This window comes from Lactuca sativa, chromosome 9, assembly GCF_002870075.4.
Source record: "Lactuca sativa cultivar Salinas chromosome 9, Lsat_Salinas_v11, whole genome shotgun sequence".
Taxonomy (NCBI): Eukaryota; Viridiplantae; Streptophyta; class Magnoliopsida; order Asterales; family Asteraceae; genus Lactuca; species Lactuca sativa.
In genome coordinates this window covers 32,698,056-32,720,097 of record NC_056631.2, presented here as the reverse complement: position 1 = coordinate 32,720,097, position 22,042 = coordinate 32,698,056, and the positions used below count along the sequence as shown (strand labels likewise).

General features: G+C 34.6%; 1 pseudogene; it reads left to right on the top strand.

Annotated features, from left to right (window-relative positions):
* Positions 1-2,247: 2,247 nt before the first annotated feature.
* On the top strand, positions 2,248-19,101 carry LOC111878663 (protein DETOXIFICATION 42-like; annotated as a pseudogene).
* The last annotated feature ends 2,941 nt before the right edge of the window (positions 19,102-22,042 follow it).

The following is a 22,042-nucleotide window of genomic DNA, read 5'->3' as shown; positions in this document are numbered from 1 at the left end:
TTTTAACACATTTATTTTCTGTTAACCATGTTTTTTCACTTTCATTTATATTTTAACCAGTGTATTTCAAGTTCAAAGGTGGGATCAACAAGAAACTTCTTACAAGTTCCAGGTTCATCGTTCAAATTCCTATGGGGTTTCACTTTCGTAATCAGCATCAATTTTGACAAGATTGATCTCAGATTTCAAATTAAATTACAGAATTTTATGCATTTTTCATTTTCAAAGTTAAATTAGGGTTCTTGTAAAACTGTTCCGAATTGGCGAATCTATCAAGAATAGATTGAACATTCAGTGCATTATATCTCGCAAGCGCTCCCTTTGCTCGATATATTAACAACAGCAGGAATGAAGAACTGAGCAGCTGCGAAAAATCCAAACCAGTAATCAGATAAGCGAAAACAAGCTTGACGTGGCACATTGTCAATCTATTGAGAACAAATATCAACGTTAGAGAGTAAAAGAAAACGAGCAATTTATGCATTCCTCAATTTCCTATCTATCCCTCATTCTGTAAATGAAACAGAAAGTTTACATGATAAAATCAATTTCAGAACAGGTTCTTCTTCTTAAAATTAATAAGAATCCAAAAAGCTACGAAAAGTATTCATAAGAACTAGCGCAGATCCAGTTAGACAAAACACAGAGCACTAATGAAAACGTCATGCACTCAAAACTCGATTTGACTGAGGGATTATATACGATCAGGATGCAGCGAGATCTAAGATCTCGGCCAACAATTATCATTAACGAGTAACATTGCCTCAAAACTTAAGAACACGTTGTAACCCAAAAAACGACGGAAGCCGTATGAAAACAACGTCTTCTTAAGTTTTAGAGGCGATGACACTTCGATTGGATAGTAGTCGATTATTGGAAGAACGTTGAAGATACGAAACAGTTTTAAGTGAGTGCGAAGTGGGAAGTTCCTTCAGCCTTCACATCCACCCAAAACCCTAATTTCCATTATCGCACCCGACTTCTATTTATACTCATTAGAAAATTAGGGTAACATAGAAGACTCTAGATCACCGGTCCAGCACGATCTGTCAATGAACGGTGGAGATCGGTATTCTTTTTTTTCTTTTAATAACTATTATGTGCAAAATTGATAAAGCAAATATCACCAAGAAAACAAAAATCACCGAATAATCATTTTTAACAAGGGGGAAAAAACAAAATTAAAACTATTTTAAAAAACAAAAAATATATATATACAAAATCAAGGACTTTTTCGACACTATGCACTTTGTTAGTACACAGTACACTGGTAAAATGCTCGAAACAATATCGTTTTGAGCATGTTTCACGGTGTGTTTATTCAATGTTTCAAAATAAACATTCTTTTTGAAAAGAAGCTGTTATAAAAATCTAAAAAGATTATAATAAAATTTATTAATTTTATCATCTACTATTACTATTAGACCTAAGGATATACAAGACACACTCATGGCTTAGGTGGAGGTGTACCAATTCCCTTTTTTCCTCTCTCTTCATTTCATTTATTCTTTATTGCAATCTCTTCCTCTTCCTCTTCCTCTTCCTCTTCATTGGGAGTACATTTCTTCGTTAGGAGTATATTGGCCACCCAATGGTAGTTTGAGTTGGTGTCAATTGTTGACCTGGAAGCGTTCCTTGGCATGGGTTATAACCTTTAGCCTTAAAATTTTTGGATCATTTCTCATTATTCTTAAATCTCTTAAATCATGTAGTCAGTTTTGTGATTATCCATATCATTCATTTTGTAAAGAATATTCTTGTGAATTAACGAAATTAATCGTTCTAAACAAAAAAAGGTTTGGTTGTTTTTTCTTTCTTTTCAAATTCATTAAATAATTTGTGTTAATGCTTTCAAATCGTTTTCATTTTGGTATCGTGAATTGCTCGGGAAATTTAAAAATCTTCATGGACTTGACATTATAAGTTGAACCCCTATCTAATAAAATTTCACAACCGGTATGCATATGTTTTGCTATAATTGGTTCAAAAATTGTATCTTTGTCGACATCTCTAGTCCGACCTTCAAGACTTATTTTTGAGTTTTTACGTCATCAAATTTTTGTGAGTTTTTATTATTGTGGTCAGCTGGCCCGACCCCAGTACATGGGCGAGTTGGGCTTAGGCCTGGGCATAAAAAAATAGGGCATAATATGTGTCCAATAAGTAATACTATATATATATATATATATATATATTGGCCCAAAAGTTAGCTGCTCCAGTCCAAGAAGGAAAGCGTCCTGCGTCCGGATGCAGGAGTGGAAGGCGGAAGGCGTGAGCGCCAAAGAATCGATTGCTCTTGAGAACTTCAATCGTCAAATCGGTTATCCCAACCTTGAAAATCGTGGAAAGCGGGCTATAAATCGGCTGAAACTAAACTATGGGGGTGTTTGGCTTAGGTTTTCAAACCCAAAAGTCATTTTTGGAAAAGTTACAAAAAGTCAGGATTTCGTGACTTTTCCAAAAAGTTCATTTTCCTTATGTAAAAACTTCAAAAGTGGCTTTTAAAACTAGTTTGCCAAACATCTTTTGCTTCTTTTTCTTTTCCAAAAATGACTTTTGGCTGTGAAAAGCTAAGCCAAACACCCCCTATATCAGCTCTCTTGGTCCGATTAATATTCCTTAATCCTTATTCTCAATTTCTTATTCTAAATCTCTCTCGTATTCTCATCTGCTATAAATCGACTGCAATCGGTTCGTTTTTTTCAACATTTAATTCTCAGTTCAGTTAGATTCCCTAGTACCGCTTGTGCTTGATTCTTTCTGCTTGATTGGTTCTTTTTTTTTTTTTTGAATTTTTATGGGTTTCTCTTCAGCGGGACAACTCATCTGGGTCATCAGGTGAGTTCTTTTTTTTTTCTTAGTGTGCTTCTAATTCCTTTCTAAACATGCTAAAATCAGTTATCACCTCTTCAATCTTCATTGTATTTGAATCTGATTAAGTGATTCGTTTCAGGAGGTTGATTCAGTTTTTGAGTATTTGGGTGAGTTCTCTATTTCTCTTATTCCGATTTCAATTTTTATTGGTTGATTTCGATTTATGTGTATCATTGTATGTTATTAAGTAATTCAATTTATTGTAAAAAAAGAGTTTCTCCTTTCTTCTAGCTGGGATAAGCTCGAAATCTGTTGCCATCAATCTTTCTCCTTTATTTGTGTGGTTTGCTTCAGGTAAAATTTTGTCTATTGTGGTTTGCTTATTTCTGATATCTGATTCATTGATTTATTTTCTGATTAGTTTTTTTCATTCATTTTTATTAGACAGTTGTTTTCAAAAAAGTGTTTTTATTTTTTATTCTTTGATTCATTTTTCAGATTTATTGACATCTTGAAAGTGGAATAAAAAATGAAAATATTGTTTAGGTTGTATCTTTGTTTGCTTAGCTTTTAACACCAGATTTGTTTTTTTATCAATAGATTTGTTATCTTGTTGAGTTTAAAATATGCTTCCCTAAAAACAGCCATGCTCAAACTGAAAAAAGGAACAAGAAAAGGCTAATCAATTAAAAGGGGTCTTTGAATAAACATTGCTATGAAATTCTCAATTTGCAAAAACGAATAAAGGTTAACAAATGTACTCCAAACAAAGCTTTGATTTAATTCAAATGTTGTTCTTAAAAACCCAATGCTCCCTAAAAATACAGCATAACGAAAATGAAAATACCTGAATCTTTTTGTAATATACTCTAAATGTAGAATATAACATTATGGTCAAATATAAAAACAACCATTTTCTATTTACCGATGTATTTTATTGAAGTGGTAAATACAATGACACGCCACGTACATCTGTCCATCATTTTTGCATTGTTCAAAATATTCCATCTCTCACCTCTATGATCTCTTTATGCCTCTCATTTCCCCAATAGATTTTGATTTACATTTTTGAATATGACTTTTATAGATGTATGTAATAGAGTTTATCAATCAAACAAAACTGTAATTTAGAAGTAGAAGATCGTGAAATCAGAAGAGCTTATAAACTAATACGCATTAGGATCTACTTTCACACATCATAGATCTGAGTATCTATCAAGTCAAATTCTGACAAATTAAGCTCAACGTTTTCATATCAACTACAAAAGCACATAAACACCGAAAATTAAATGTGACATCCCCAAAATCTCGGCCAGAAAAAACCGATTTTCATTTATGCTTTTAAAATAATTTCAGAGTAAATCCTTTTGATTTGAAAGAGTTGCGGAATTTGTTCCCAAAAACAAAACGTGATAAAACAATGTTTACCAAAGCATTTCATAAAAGAAATGTATTTTCATTATATAATCAAAACTCGGGATGTCATTTTCCGATACAAACCATAAAGCATAAACGATAACATTACAAATCATTCAACAAATATATACATATACAGACTTGTAAACAAAACAACTTGATGGTTCATCCATCTTATGCCCCTGCGCCACTTCCTGTAATACAAATAAAACTGAGTGGGTCAGGCTTGGGAGCCTAATGAGCATATAGGGTTTTCAACCCACAATAAATAATTATATTGAATTCCACCAACCAATAATAACTCAATTACTCATTCCCGTTATTCTCACTTTATGTCCCTAAAATAACTAACACAAGGGACCTAGTCTAAGAATATTTAATCGGGGCGACAACACATGCTTCGGGGGTTTCTCAGCAATATAAGTCAAATAAGGCAACCATGAGGGGGATAGAGTACAGCGAATGAACACCCAAGTTCATTAACACCTACAGGTGGCGAACCTGCTAGCGTTCCACATGACTGTCTAAAAAAGTCTGTGGTCGTCATCTAAACTCCGCTAGATGACTGAATCAAAACAACAACGAGGCCTCTCATATGTTTATTACACACCAACTATCTACCTATGTTCTACCCAACATATTAGTAGATAAGAATATACATTTTTATACATAGTTTAAAAAAAATTGTACAACATGCTTTAATCAATACATATTCCACATAATAGATGAGGCACACACACATACCTCGTATTTCATAGAAAACAAATCAGATCTATGAGATAGAAGAGGGTGAATATACATTCACACATATAACACAAAATATACACATAACACGTATTTCGTATAAAATACTTTATAATTATGCGTTAGAAAAAAATAACCACACACTCACGCATATAAACAACAATATACTTAATACACTCAAACCATACTTGTATTATTATCGTGTTTATGAAAGGTAGTATACACTCACTTGATCAGAAGATGATCGGACAGCACTACGGCTTATAGAAGTAGTATTCTTCGGTGGATCTGGAAGATCTCCACAAAAAACCGGACTCCTCGCGGGCAGAGAGATTCGGCTCTGGAATCGCACTTCTCGGGATCTTCGGGACCTCGGGACTTGCTTCGGGGATCGGGAATGATACTGGGGCTTCGGGGTACTTCTGGCACGCAAAACGATGCAAAGCAGGAGAGAGAAGAGAGAAAAAGAGCAAATGAGCCGGCTGCCCTCGCATCCTATTTATAGGAGGCTGGAGCCTCGGAGTACGCTGGGCGTACAGCAGTACGCGGGGCGTACGCGTCCGAATCATCATGGCATGCGTCATCCGAAGAACTCAAGTGCGAGGTGCGTCATGCTTCGCGGTACGCTGGGCGTACTTCGGATCAGATCGGTGACTCCTTCGGATATACATCCGAATTAAAGATTAAATTTAAATACAAATTATTTAATAAACTTCGGAAATTCATATATTCTTCATACGAACTCCGTTTTCGACGTTCTTTATATCCACACGTAGGTGAGACTACGCTCTACACCTTTCGTTTAGACTTCGTCGGCTAATTTTGAATTTATTTTTATTAATTATTTTTAGTAGGCCAGGACAGAAAAACTTCGTTATAAATTCATAATTTCTTCGTTTGACGTCCGTTCTCGCCTAACTTTTCATCGCTTCGATACCAACAACGAGATCTTCGATTCTCGTTTAGATTGATTCGACTAAAAACCGCTCGATCTCAAAGCGAGTATTTCGGGCTGCATACCGCTAAGTCGAAACTTTAGAAAATCATAACTTCCTCATACGAAGTCAGATTTGAGCGTTCTTTATATATTCGGAAACCTCGTTTCAACTAGTACAACATTATCCAAAGATATCAAGTTTATTTTACACTTAAATTTTGACGCTCATTTTATTCTTAATTAATCAAATCACATAATTAAGCAATTAAGCACAAAACACATAATACTCAAATAATATACTTCTATTATTTCAAAACGGGTTACAAAGGTTAACCTAGAGTATTACATCAATGAAAATGCTTAGCCTGGAAATGCAGGCGTTACATTAAATCAATTCCATGCCGTCAAAAAACTGAAACATAATTTATACAAAATATAAATCACTTAAGGATAAGACTTCACCTGAATCAACATAGACATATCGAAATAAGTTATGATTGTTAACCAACGTCATAACCTCGAAACATAAGAGCACATCGTTTACTGAACAAAGAAAGAATTAGAGATTCGACTTCGAAGACGACGTGTTCTTGAGTTTCAGAGGTGATGACATTGCATTAGAATGAACGAGAATCTTCAACCGATTAGGGTGTGTAACACGGATTACGAGTGTAGCAGATTTTAAAACTGAAAAACCATCGTTTCACGGATGATGTGCACAATGTTTTTCTCAGTTTTAGAGACGACGATACCGTACCAGACATTGAAGTCTTTGGTGGAAGTTTGTGGAGATTTATAGAGGTGGACGGCGGCAACCTTAGGCTATATTTGCTGAAACCCTAGCCCTCACCTGTACTCTTTCTTTTCAAGAATTACAAAAAGCATCCTTCTAGTATTGTTTAATCAAAAAGCATCCTTCTAGTATTGCTTTAATACATCTGTAAACTCTTAGTCCGGAAAGCCAACGGGGTGAACAGAATTGCCTCTCACTTAACAGAATTTTAAGAATTTACTTTTTTTTTTCTTCTCATAAGTCATAAGTCATATACTCATTCCCTAGACGTGGTGGAAAAATACACTGGTTAAAATATAAATGAGCTTAAAGTGAAAAAACATGGTTAACAGAAAATAAATGGGTTAAAAATAGCAATGATTTTGAAAATGAAGCTAACATGGGTGTTAGCATTTTTTCTAGTAACGCACGTAATCCTATTTTTACTTTCATTTTTAAACATAAAAAATTAAATGTGGTGTAATATGCACCAGATGCCTAAAAACTAAAGTATAATAATGTCACTAGTAAAGGCAAAAGTGACTATGCTCAACAAAATGAAACAAGTCATGAACATTTTAACATTTATAAAGTGTGTATCGTTGTAGTTCTCCAGTCCACTTTAATCCATATATAAGTCCGTTTATCACAAATTTCAAACTAAAGACTTCGTTTATACCATTTGAAAACACCTGTTGTGCCTTTAAAAGGTTCAAGAATATCACAAGTGCCTTTAAAAGGATCAAGAATACCATTTGAAAACACCACGTCTAGGGAACTTTCACCGGTCAATCCTTTATGTTATGTTTTAGGTCCAAAACTAGTTTTGGTGTTTGGATGTGCTTTTTAATGTCAAACACTGTTTTTTTTAGAAAAGTGTTTATTGATTTATAGTTTTTTTAAGTAAATTTTAAAAAAAAAACTATTTGGATTAGCTTTTATGATAGTAAAAATAATAAGTCAATAAGTTTTTTTAAATGTTTCATTTAACTTTTACATATAAAATGATCAAAAAGAACATGACAATCCACATTCTTTCCTTTTAGGGGATATTTTAAAAGAACAATGTAAGTTGAAATCCAAAAAACCAAATTTCATTTAAGAATCAAACTATCATTTACTTTTCATTTAAGAATCAAACACTCTCTTGGTTTCATCTTATTTAATTTACAGAAACTGACACTGAAACACTAAAATGTTTTCGAAATTGATCTAATAAGTCCTTAAACTTATTTTCTACTTTTACAAGGGTATAAAGTGGATGTTGACCCGCTTTTTGGTCACTCATATGTTTTTTGGTCACTCATACCTAATATAACTAGTTTCATATGCATGTAAGCATTTTAAAATGCCTTTTTATCCCCAATAAAATATAACTTAAAGAAAATCATCCCCATGACTAAGGTTGATTTGGCTTCCATGGCTATGACTTTCTGCTTGTGTGTTCCAATACATTTTTGTTGACCATATAAAAGTCACACCCCATTAAAAATTAATTAGACCAATACATCACTTCCCCATCAAAAATTGTACTCCATTGAAAACCCATTCAATTAAAACAACACGTCATCAAAATCCAGCTTTGATCCTTCCCTAACGACTCAATCGAATCAACAACCAGACACTGGCCTCAACAATATCGAAACATCTAAAATTCAAAGCAACATCAAAACGAAACCATCTTCCGTCTATCTTCTTCTCATCGAATCGAAACACCATCATGACGAAAACAACTTTCGCTCATTTATCACCTTATTTCGATCAATTTCAAATCGAAGTCAAAACAAAAATGAAATATCATCCATCAAAACTGAATCCTTCAAAACCTTTAAACTGAAATAATTGTAAGCATTGAAACCATATTCGTGAACCGTTGAAGACCTACTAAAAAATCCTTCACCATCTTTGATTCAACCCAATCACACACAAATTTCTTAGTGATCAAGACAGATTTGCTTTTAACCAGGATAATCCAATAATCGATTCAATTATAGGACTTGTCAAGAGATTACACCGGTTAACTAGTTCTTAGCTAATGAAAGGGATCTTATGGACCCATGGTCGAAGAGTTGGTTGGATATGGACCCATAAAACCCGTTTTTACTAAAATTGATTACTTGTGAGCACGGTAGCCAAAACTGAAGCTTATATTAGGGTTTTGTATTACATGATAAGGTGGTATTGTGAGTTGTATGTGTGTTTGAAGGCGTAGATTACAAAGCTTAGGTAGGTAGGGAGAAGATATCGATGCTTTTCGTGGTTTGCTTTGAATCAAATGGGGCTATTGAAGGAGAAATCGTTCAAGGAAGTGAGTAAAGAGAATTGTTTGTGTGGCAAGGGGTGGCCGGTTTACCCCTACAAAATTTCCAAAACACTATTCAAACTCGACAAAAGTCACTTTTTATGCCCCTATAAAGCAAATAAATAAATTTAGGGACTAATTATATACATTTCGAAAATATTATAAGCCTACAATGTCATTTTCGCTTTAACTTATTATAGAATAAGAGTTGTTTATATTAGGGATCTTTGGGATTCTTTATTCTTTATTTAATTTAATGAATATTTTTTATAAAGGTGTTTATTAGTGTATTTGATGTTTAGATGGTGAGAAAAAAAGTTTTTTAAAAAGTGTTCAGTACCAAAGGGCCCTTGGCCAGCGGTTTCAGGAATTGATGGATAAGTCTCCCTCAGTCAAATGTTAAAGGTTCAAGTCCTGATGCGGATAAAATATGTAAATTTAGGATTAGTGTAATGTGTGCGTATGTAAGCTGCTAAACAAAAAGATTAGCTTATATGGTAAAAAGAAGTTATAAGTTTATAAATCTTAAAAAAAATTAGTGTCGGGTAAACAAACTTATATCATTTTATGGTCATTTTAGGCGAAGAAGAATAAATAGTTTTAGTGGCGTATAAACAAACTTATATCATTTTATGGTCATTTTAGGTGAAAAAGTATAAACAGTTTTTAAAAGTCATGAATGCGTGACTTTTTTTATGATAGTAAATATTGTTTTCAAAAACACTCTTCTGTTTCTCAAAAAAAATGAAGTTTATTTTCTTTTTAAAAACTAATAAATTAATAAGCATTTTTCGAACTCAATATTAAACATCCCATTAAAGTATGTTCCCACAAATAACTGATGTAATTACCAACATTACTTAAATTTACTAAATCATGTTATAAAAACATATAAACAATAGGTTGTCGTCACAACTAACATTAGTTATTTTTACTACATCAAACAAAATAAGAAATATAGACGAGTCTTGTAATGTGTTATAGGATGAAACGAAATCAAGAAATTAGAGGTTTAGGGGACATGACTAATGAACCTTATGAAAGAGTTATACATGGAGGTGCAAATTTGGGTCGATCCTAATTAGTCTATGATTTTTATGTATAGACCGGACTAGTCGTAAACCATGTAGTCCTTAAGCGGTCCACACCGACAATCCGGGTTAGGTCCTCAAATTCAACAACTTGTTGATACTTTCCTAGTCCCAAACCGGTTCGGCCAAAACTTGTCATGACGTGAACCAATTCTATTTTGGAGTGCAAGATGGTTCAAAATAGTCATAATTGAAGAAAATAATTGGTCCTGACCGAGTCCCGATGATGTCAGTGGCTAAATTGCTTAGAAGGGGGACTCAACGACTTTTTTGTTGAATTATTATTTGTTTTTTTCTTTTTTATTGTCCTCCCCGAAATTTGAACTAAAAATAACTCAAAAACTGAAAATGAAGTTGATTTGTATGTGTGTGTGTTTTCATTTCTAGAAATCAATATGTGTGTTCATCCTTAGAAATCGATTTATGTGTGTCTGAGTTCATTTATGAAGTAGATGTGTATGTGTGTTTGTTTATTCCCGTAAATCGATTTGTGTTTGTGTGAATTTCAAATCGATTTTTGTTTTAGGAACTAAGAACATGCCCATATTTTTTTGGGACGATGTGTGCTCACAGATGTGTTTGTGTTCATGAGTGTACGTGTATGTGTCCTTGACTGCTTTGTATATGTGTTCTTGACTTTGTGTTATGTGTGTGTTCTTGAGTTTTGAAGAACAAAACCAAGTATAGTCGGGCGCTTATGACCTTCTGTGGGCGGATTTGGGTGCCTTATACAGGCGGGGCTCAACATATATTGATGGAGGAGGCACTTTGATCGAGATTTTCGATCCATCCAGGGGCCACTAAGATGTATTTGGATATGAAGAGAGATTAATGGTGACCTTGTATGAAGAGGGATATGACATGGGTAGTTGAGAGGTGCTTGACATGTCGCCAGGTTAAGGCGGAGCACCAACGTCCACATGGCCCGTTGCAGCCTATGGAGATTCCCCAGTGGAAGTGAGAACATATTTCCATGGATTTTATCACCAAGTTACCTAGGATTGCGCGTGGGGTTGACGCAATATGGGTGATTATGGACCGATTGACGAAGAGTGGTTACTTTTTGGCTATTAGTGAGAACTCTTCTGCAAAGAATTTGGCCGAGGTTTATGTGAGAGAGGTGGCAGCACGACATGGAGTGCCAACATCGATAGTGTTAGATCGAGATGTACGCTTTATTTCCAGATTTTGGAAGAAGTTTCATGAGGGGTTGGGTACCCGATTTTACTTCAGTACCGCATACCACCCACAGATAGACGGGCAGAGTGAGCGGACGATTCAAACACTCGAGGACATTCTCCGTGAATGTGTTATGAACTTCGGTGGAAGTTGGGACACTTACTTGCCCTTGGCTGAATTTTCATACAACAACAACCATCATTCCAATATCGGTATGCCTCCCTTCGAGCTCCTATACGGGAGGAGATATTGGACTCCTATTTGTTGGGGTGAGGTAGGGCAGAGAGTGATGGGGAGCACTGAGATAGTGTTCAAGACAACTGAGCAGATTCAGCAGGTCAGATAGAGGTTACTGACGACCCAGAGTCGCCAGAAGAGTTACACAGACCGGCAACGATCCGAGCTAGACTTCCAGGTCGGAGATTTTGTCCTCCAAAAGGTATCCCTATGGAAAGGGGTGATACGATTCAGGCAACGGGACAAGCTGGACCCTAGGTATATTGCCCCTTTCAGGATGATCGCCCGAGTAAGTAAGGTAGTTTACCGGTTGGATCTACCTGCAAAGTTGAGCCATATTCATAACACCTTCCATATGTCTCAGCTGAGGAAGTGTGTAGCCGATGAAATGGCAGTGGTACGTTTAGAGGACATTCAGGTTGATGCAAGCCTGAACTATATTGAGAGACCGATAGCGATTTTGGATAGAAAAGTTAAGACCCTGAGGAACAGGGAGGTGCGACTAGTTAAGGTGAAGTGGGAGCACAACAGAGGATCAGAGTGGACTTGGGAGCCGGAGTTCGAGATGCGGGAGAAGTACTTAGAGTTGTTTTCGGAGCATGACTTCGAGGGTGAAGTCTGATTCTAGTGGGGGAGAATTGTAACATCCCGACTCCCAGGTATAAATATTTATATAATTTTCATGATTATGATTGAGCAACTCGACGAGTTGGAGGCCCCAACTCGTCGAGTAGAAAAGGGTTTTGGTCGCGTGGGTTTTACGACCAACGACGAGTTGGAGGGACCAACTCTACAAGTTGGCGTTGTGAGAGGAAACCTTAATTTTCCGGGTTTGTGTCCTATTTAAAGGACCTTAAACCCTCATTTCAGCCACCCTTGTCACCTTGGAGCTCAGTGAGAAACCTTAGACCAGATCCACTTGTTGTGAGAGAGAGAGAGAGAGGGAGGGAGAGAGAGGCTAAATTGAGTGTTCTTGTGCATCTTTGGAAGGTGATTTGGAGAGCATTGCAGATTAGATCGAGGAAGGGCTGTGGATCCAGTGTTCTTCAGTGATTAGCTTCGGTGTGGAGGTAAAAAGCTCCTATCTTGATCATTTCTTTATGAGATCTTAGTTTACGGGGTTTTTAGGGTTCTCTCCCATCCATCGTTTGTTAATGAGTCACTTGAGCATATCATGAGGTTGAAACCTCAGATCTGGATCGTAGGAGGTCTTGTGAACCCAAAGATCTGAGCTTTATTGAGCTAGAGGCAAGCTTTTTTGCATCTAACCCAAAATGGAGCTTCTTTTGGCATTTCAAGCCCTAAGTGTCATGCATGGACGTAAAGCTTACAACTTTACGTGGTATCTCAACATTGGGATGGTAGATCTAGAGTTTGGGGTTGTAACTCTGCCTTAAAACATCTGAATGAGAAAATAGACTTAAGGGACTCGACAAGTTGATGAGCTAACTCGACGATTCGGCTAGGGTTTTCCCCGACGAGTCTGGACATATGTAGCTCGGTGAGTTGATGAGACAACTCGATGAGTTAAGTTGGATTTTTGCGACATTGCTGAAGAAACGAGGGAACTCGTCGAGTCACATAGATGCACTCGACGATTTGGGTCAACATGGACTATTGACTCGAGTGTTGACTTCGGTTGACTTTAGGGTTTGGTCAAGACATGGATTATGGAGACCATGGAGGGGTAAAATGGAGTTTTACCCATCCCAATAAATTGAGAGAGAAAATAGCTTGGTTTATTTAGAGTTGTGAATTAAGTGTTAATTAGAGTTAATTATCGTATGTGTTAGGCGGAGGCTAGATCGGTGATTCGTATACGAGGTTTATTTGCTTGCTTACGAGGTGAGTCTTCTCACTATACTTACCTTGAGTGGTAACTTTGTATGACCGGAGTGTCTTGTGTGTTTATATTGAGTATTGTGATATCATGCATTATGTCTTTGTGATTTATGTTGTGTGTTATGCTGAGCTTTACTGAGTTAGGACCGGAGGGTCTACCCGAGTTGTGGGACCGGAGGGTTCCATTGAGACACATCGACCAGAGGGTCTTACTTGAGAAATAGCCATAAGAGGCTAATGAGTTATGTGTGGTATTTTAGGGAACTCACTGAGCTTTGTGCTTACCGTGTTATGTGATATGTGTTTTAGGTACTTCTTAGGATCGCAGGAAGGCGCCGACTTGATTGTACACATGAGATGGAGTTATGTTTTCGAGGATCCTGGATTTTATTCAAACAATTATGAATATGTTGTTTTTATAATTTGACATTTTGGGGATTTTGTGAAACGTATTGATGAGATTTATGTGGTTTTAAAAATGAAAATTTTGTTTGAAAATTTACGGTGTTACAAGATTCAAGCTTTATACCTCTAGAAGAAAGATCAAGGTGAACAAAGTATGGATCTACAAGCTCTAATGCAACCAACACTTATCCAATGAGCTTCTTTTTCTCCATGATGCACTAAGAACACTCTAAAGCACTCAAAAACACTTTTTTTTTGCTCACAAGGCTCAAACTAGTGTTAGGTTTTCAAGGGAGGGTGTTAGAGAGGTGGATGCCAAGAATGGAATGAGTTTGGGGAAGTTAAGAAGCTTAAATAAGGCTCAAACCACAAAAATAGGGTTTGGGTTCTGATAACGTACCCCCAGCGTACTCCTGGTACTCCCATCGTACTAGGGATACCTAGTACGCAAACGTACATCATGTATGCCCATCGTACTAGACCAAGCCCAAAACCTTCATACTTCAAACTGTCATAACTTCTTCGTTCCAACTCCGTTTTCGACGATCTTTATATCCACGAAAAGGCATTGAAGAGCCCCACAATTTTATCTAGATATATTGGGCTAAAAACTTTCCGAAAAAAATCCATATTTCATTTAAAAAGTCTGAAACATCACTTTTCCCGTTTTACCCCTTTGACTCCAACACAAACCAAGGGCTTGGATCGCATAACCACTATTATCAACATCCAATAGGGTCTAAACCTTATTCCCTTGAAGCTCAAGAAATTTACTTGATCCATTTATTGTCCACAATCCCGAAATAAGAAATTTCCCGAAACAGGACGTTGCAATTGGATATTGCATAACAATGTAGTTTTGATATATCGCTTCTTTACATGGTTGTTAATACTATGATTGCTTTTGACCCCAAACAATCCTAGAGACAAAAACACCCTTTTAAAGTAAAATATTATTTGGTTAACAGGTAAGACACATATACTATGTACAAGAGGTCTTGACTTGGAGCCTCTTTCACACCATTCTTTTTGTTTCTTTCCACGCCAACAAAAAGATACAAAACCAAACCAACGGGAACCAAAAAAAAAGATACAGTTCAAGTTGCATAAAATTACGAGGTACATTGTATTATAAAACCGTAATTTTTTATAACTAATACTATTTTAAAGTAACTTGGAACTTGTTACCACAAAATAAGTAAGAACAATAAATTAAGTGAAAATTATTAGATAAAATCAGGAAAAAAATGTTAAAAGACTACAAATGAGGTTTTTGTTTTCTTGATCATAGGCGTGTGTGACAAAACTAATTGATAGCCGAAAGTTGTAGTTTTCATTTGTTATATAAGGGTTTGACAAAAATAACTGAAAACATTTAATACATATAAATTATTAAAAAAGCTAAATATATAAATAAATTTTTAGGGCAATTGTGAAAACTTATTCAAAGGCTTAAGAACTTTTTCTTAAGCGTTATGTCATATAACTTTTAGATTTAATCATTTAGAACGTTGTATTTAAACTAAAAACTAAAAACTCTTTCTTTTCGACAAAAATTTTTGTTAAAATTTAGCGTTTTGTCACCTCCTCTCCAACAACAACACCAATGCCACTTCCTCACAAAGTGGAAGTTGAAACGCGCCCAAAAGCAATAATAAAAAACAGACCCCCTATATTTTTAAAACAATAAAAATAAGAAGAGTCAGGGGAGGTTTGGGTTTATGTGATTATGTCGTCTCTCTCTTTCTTCGGGGTTTGGGTTACTTCTGTGTTTATAACTAGATTCAAACCTAACGCTCTTACTAAAACTCACGAAATATTTATTGAAAACACGTTCTTTACTGTTATTTTCTTCCAATTTGTGCTCAAAATTTGAAAGTTCTTGTGTAATTCTGTGTGCATTTGTTTCCTGCAATAGTGGCAACAGATGCTGTAGTGTATCTGCATAGGAAAATAAAAAACATGCCCTCGTGGGTCTTGTTCCAAGACACCAGGTATTTTAACAAATATTAAGAAGTTTTTAAAAATTGGGTTGATTTCAACTTCCGTTGGCTTCAATTATGTTGATACTGATGATCGAATGAGAATCTTGAAATAGTATTTCTTGTTTTTTGTTGATTAAATATGTGTTTAGTAGAATCTGATGTGTTTCAGGAGTATTTTTAGCAAGGATGAGCTGAATTTAGAAATCACAAAGATCGCAGTCCCTGCAGCCTTGGGTTTAATGGCAGACCCCATTGCTTCTTTGATTGACACAGCCTTCATAGGCCATTTAGGTTAATTTGATAATTTCTAACTTCTATATATATATATATATATATATATATATATATATATATATATATATATATATATATATATATATATATATATATATATAAAACTTCCATGTTTTGAATTACCCAAATATATATATATATATATATATATATATATATATATATATATATATATATATATATATATATATATATATATATATATATATATATATATTTGGGTAATTCAAAACATGGAAGTTTTACAAATAATATAGGATCTGTGGAGCTTGCTGGTGTTGGGGTTGCCATAGCTATTTTCAATCAAGCTTCAAAGATCGCAATATTCCCACTTGTAAGCATCACAACTTCTTTTGTGGCTGAAGAAGATAGCGCTACAAGCTCAAGTTCCAATCTTGATCGTGATATTGAATTACAAAATCCGATGCTACCAAAATTACCTCGTATGATTTTTATTATATAAAATTACATTTGTTTTCTTCGAGTGATTGACTTTTTGAACAATATTATTCTGTCTTTCCACTTGTAAATTTTTGTGGTAATTAATTAATTATTAACATGGTTTTGGGATTTGAGCAGAGGATATGAACATGATGCCGAATAACACTGGGAGAAGACATATCTCATCAGCTTCATCGGCTTTATTGATAGGTGGCATGCTTGGTCTCATCCAAGCTCTTTTGCTCATTGTCTCTGCAAAACCAATATTAAGTTATATGGGTATAAAATCAGTAAGTTTTAGGTTGTGGATTGGTGCAACTTATATCATTTTTTAACAAAAAAGAATATTCTAAACATATTACTATTTTATAACTCATTTGAAGAAGCTTTACACCATCTGTCCATTTATTTACACAAAAAATGATGTTAACACTTAACACCTTGAAACTGGTATTGGGGTTGTTGGTTGAATTATCATATTTAGGATATTATAAATATAACTGTTCAACAATATTCTCCAATGGTTGTTAAATTAACTTTATTTATGGTGTTATTTTATATAACCATTCAGGATTCTCCAATGCTAAGCCCAGCGTACAAATATTTAACGCTGAGGTCCCTTGGTGCACCTGCTGTTCTTCTATCTCTTGCCATGCAAGGAGTGTTTCGAGGGTTTAAAGATACAAAAACTCCATTATATGCCATTGGTAAGTTTCCGATCCTTCATTATCCCATGAAAAGTGCAACATATGATTTCACACATAGTTTAAGGAAACTACTTTGCTATTTATGAAGTATCTAAAACACCCTTAAAATTTGGTATATTGTGTTAAATGAAGTAACACTAATTAACACCATGTTGTATTTAGTGGTGGGAGCTATAGTGAATATTGTTTTGGACCCAATACTAATATTCGTATTCAAGATGAGGGTTATTGGTGCAGCCATTGCTCATGTTTTCTCTCAGTAAGTTGTACGTTTTTTTCATTAATTATATAAGATTTTGAATTATTGGCTTTGTCTTATATATATATATATATATATATATATATATATATATATATATATATATATATATATATATATATATATATATATATATATATATATATATATATAAGCGTATTATATGTGAAGGTACTTGATCTCATTGATCCTCCTATGGAAATTGATGGAGCAAGTTGACCTTTTACGTCCACACATTAAAGCTTTGCAACTCGGTCGGTTTTTAAAAAATGGTAAAAAATGTCAATCTGTCATGTCATATCAATGTATAAATAACTAAATGATGTGTATAATTACCTTTTCTTTATTTGTTACAGGGTTTCTTTTATTGATGAGAGTGATTGCAGCAACATTCTGTGTAACCCTAGCAGCATCCATGTCAACCAGGCTAGGATCAACAGAAATGGCTGCCTTTCAGATTTGCTTGCAGGTTTGGGTGGCAGCCTCGTTGCTTGCTGATGGTTTGGCTGTCGCTGGCCAGGTAGATATATAGTCTTCTTGAAAATTAAAGTCAAAGAAAGGTCAAAGTCCAATAGAAGTCGCAACATTTAATGCTTATGATTTTGCGTCATGTCATGTATAATCCAGGTGATTCTTGCAGGAGCTTTCGCAAGACAAGATTACACGAGAGCAACAGCAACAGCTGCCCGTGTACTCCAAGTGAGTTTGACCTTTGACCATTGACCATTGACCATTTCTTGTTTTAACGATTTTTATATATAATACATGTTTAATCTCTTTTCACTTTGTCCAGTTAGCTTTGGCTATGGGACTTGTTCTCTCATTAATTGTTGGTGTTGGATTAAGCTTCTCATTAGGAGTGTTTACAACACAGATGCCAAAGTTCTACGACTCTTGAGTTTAGGCATCCCGGTATATATAATACATGCATGCATCCATTTTTTGTCTAATCTTTTTGGATGGGAGAAATAATTGCAAATTTTTTGTTTTATTGACATCGGTGCATGGCAAATACAATACAATCTTGGAAAACAATGCGCTAATACATTTCATTTGGCTTGTTAATTAGTTTGTTGCGGCAACTCAACCCATAAATACAATTGCATTTGTATTTGATGGGATCAACTATGGCTCATCAGATTTTTGTTACTCCGCCTTCTCAATGGTAAGTTCATTTTCTCTTCTGTCTATTTAAAATAATCCCATATCATTTCTTGTTTCTAATGTATCAATAAGTCTGGATGTTTTTTCTGCTCTTCAGGTTTTGGTAGCCTTAGCAAGTGTTGTATGCTTGTGGTTACTATCCTCACATTACGGGTTTGTGGGCATATGGGTCGCATTATCCATCTTTATGGGTTTACGAGTAATAGCTGGCCTAGGGAGGTAAATTCTTGAATAAAAAAGAGGCCAATTCCATTATTCATCACTAGCTTCTTGCAAGTTCATTGTTTTCATAACTCATAACTTATAACTTTATGGTTTTGAAGGATTGGAACCGCTAGTGGACCATGGAGTTTTCTCAACAAGTATTAGGGGTTTCCTCTTTTGGTCTTCGATAGCACTAAATGAATATGTATACATGTGTATATGAACAAATAGTGGCTTGTTTGTTCTTTGTATAAACAAAAGATTCAGTATGAATGAGAAGGATGAATGTTTGGTTTAATGAAATGAAATTATGAAGGAATGGAATAGATCATTTAGGGAAGCAAGGTAAAAAAAATGAGTTAATATGTCACGAAATGTTTTGGTCTTTGGGAGGAAATGAATTTTTATATGAATATTTGTATTATCTAATAATTAACGGGTTCATTTATTTTCACAAAACCCCTAGTTGAACTCATCAAAGTCCAAACGAAATTATAATACAAACACATTTTAAGTTATTTTAAGAAAATAATATATATAGTTTTATTTAAAATGTATATAAGTTTCAAAGATGTGTAACTAAAATTTACATAAAAAAATATAAGTATTGTACTTTTTCATTCCAAAATGATGGGATGAAAAAAATATGCATCAAGTAAGACTATCCATTAAATTATAGTTTTGGCCTATTCTTGAAACCAATCCAATTTAAGTCTTTTTTTTCCTCAAATTGATGTGGCTTATCCTATGGTTTCCAAAAATTGCTAGCATGATCCTAAAGACTAACTCCAATTCTCATCCGCTAAATACTTGTAAATCGACCACTATACCCATGGGCGATTCCACTATGGTGTCCATAGTGGCACCGGCAACCCCTAGACGCAAGGTAAAAGTTTTTGAATTTTTCATTTTTTCTACTATTGTACCATTACGTAAAAAAAAAGTGTCACCAGCAACACCTACTACGAAATTTTACGTCCGCCCCTGATTTTTCGACGACAAGTGGATGTTGGGTGATGTGGTGATGATGGTACTGGTAATAGTGGTAGTGTTTCGTGGTTGTGATTGGTGGCGGTGATGATCAGGATTAGCAGGGTAATGGTGATGGTGGTTGTGATTGGTGATATAGTGGTGGTGGTAGTCATTGGTGGTGTAGTCATGGTGGTGATCATTGGCGGTGATGATTGTTGGTGTTCTTGTAGTATTGGATGGGATACGCATTTTTATTTAATAATTAAAAAAATAAAAGAATTCAAAAAAAAAACTAGGATAGTCTCGTTTTTTCTGAAATGATCAAAGTTACTTTTAATATTCATATTCTGATATCATATTTCTAACAAAGTTCAATAATAAACTATAATTACTTTTGATATTCTGATATCATATATTTCGAACAAAGTTCAATAATAAACTATAATTAAATACTTTGAAGTACGTGACCATGCAGGAAAAGAATGTAGGCATGTAGCTGTGTCCCAACAATTTTCTTCTTCAACTCACATGAGCCCATGACGGAGGTTGTGATGCCAATTGTAAGGTTAAGATTTTATTTCAAGGGTAGCTAAGGAATTTCAACGATATTAGCCTATTAAGTAGAGCAAACACATAGCAAAGAGCTGAAACAGTGGAAACACAATATAATATCTATAATAAATCTCCTTGTAAGTAGGTCAGAAAAAATTAGACTTATTATAAAAAAGATATTTATTAAACTAATCACAATAAGAGGGTAGTTAACAAAAATGACAATATTCCGATGTAATAAAGTATGTTTCGGACTGTTACAAAGTTGGTGAGATTTGATGTAAAAGATAGTATGAAATTTGATATGTCTGAAGGTAGATTTGCTCCGGACCAATGAGACATGACATAAAGCTCGTGAAATGATATAAACTTATTCGAGACTTATTTAATGTTGATTTCATTTTCATTACAATACCATCCCCTCTCAAGAAAATTATGGTAAGCTTACTTTAGATATGTTTGGATTCATGGTATATTCGTCGATAGCATATAATGGTCTTATATCGTAATTTACTTCGTTATTGGTAAGTTTTTTGAGTTTTGTCTATATGAGCTTGAAACAAAACATCCAAGACATCATTCTAGAATAGTTTGTCGTATACAGGACTGATTTGTCATGTTAGGACCGGAATATGTGTTCCAAATTTGTTGTGAATGTCTAAAAGACATTTTTTTTTCTAAGTACCATACTCGAAATTAACATATATTTGTAGTTTTTTGTGTTAAAACATGTTAGGAATACTCAAAGAAGAAATCTAAAATAGTCGCCCTTTAACGAGAAAGAATCTAAAGAAGTCGTCATGTCAAAGGGTTGCTTTTACCTAATTTCATGTACATTTAGATGGCTTAGGGTGCCCAATACACCTACCACGCTTGTATATTGAGAAGTCTAAACATCAAAAGGAATAGGTACCCAATATTTTGGCATCAAGTAATTAAATACATGTTGACCAAGTGCACATAAGTTTCATATGGGTTTGATATACTTTTATCTTCAACGAATGGTTCGTTAGATATTGTATTTAACTAAGGTTTTTGTTTTAGTTTTTGAGGATGTTAGGTATGTATTGTATTTCGTTATGGTTTAAAGTTTATGTTGCATATTTTAATATATTTGGTTATATGTATAAGAAAAGATTCCTTTTTTATTTATGATGTTATATACGTTTCCTAAAACGATTAAAAAATAGTGTTGGAAGCATAGACTTGGATTTACCACAATCACAAAAAAATGGTTATCTTACTCATGCTTTTAGCAACAGTCTCTCAAGTCTCAACTATATACCCACCATTCAAATACACAACTTCATTAAGGCATGGAGCGAGCCCTATGAATTAAGACATTCGTAAAGGATACATGCTACTCCCAGGTGCTCATCAACAATCTCACTTCCAACATAAGAAGGATAAATGATAAGCCTCTAAAATAATGTGATTTATGGATTTGAACTAAGAACCTTATTTATGAATTCTTTTATACTTTATCGTAATACATTCTTTAGTTTAAAGTAATACTTAGTGTACTAAAGAGGTTCAAATCTTGATGGATAAGTTCTTCGAAGATAAATGCGACATAATCATTGATTCTAAATCATTGCCACCTTGTAACCTTTTCCTTTTCCACTGAACAAGTGGAAGAAAAAGAAAACCACTTACTCATATGATTACATGAACCATGATGCCCATACACAAGTGATCATAATTAAACCAATATCCCACAAGGTG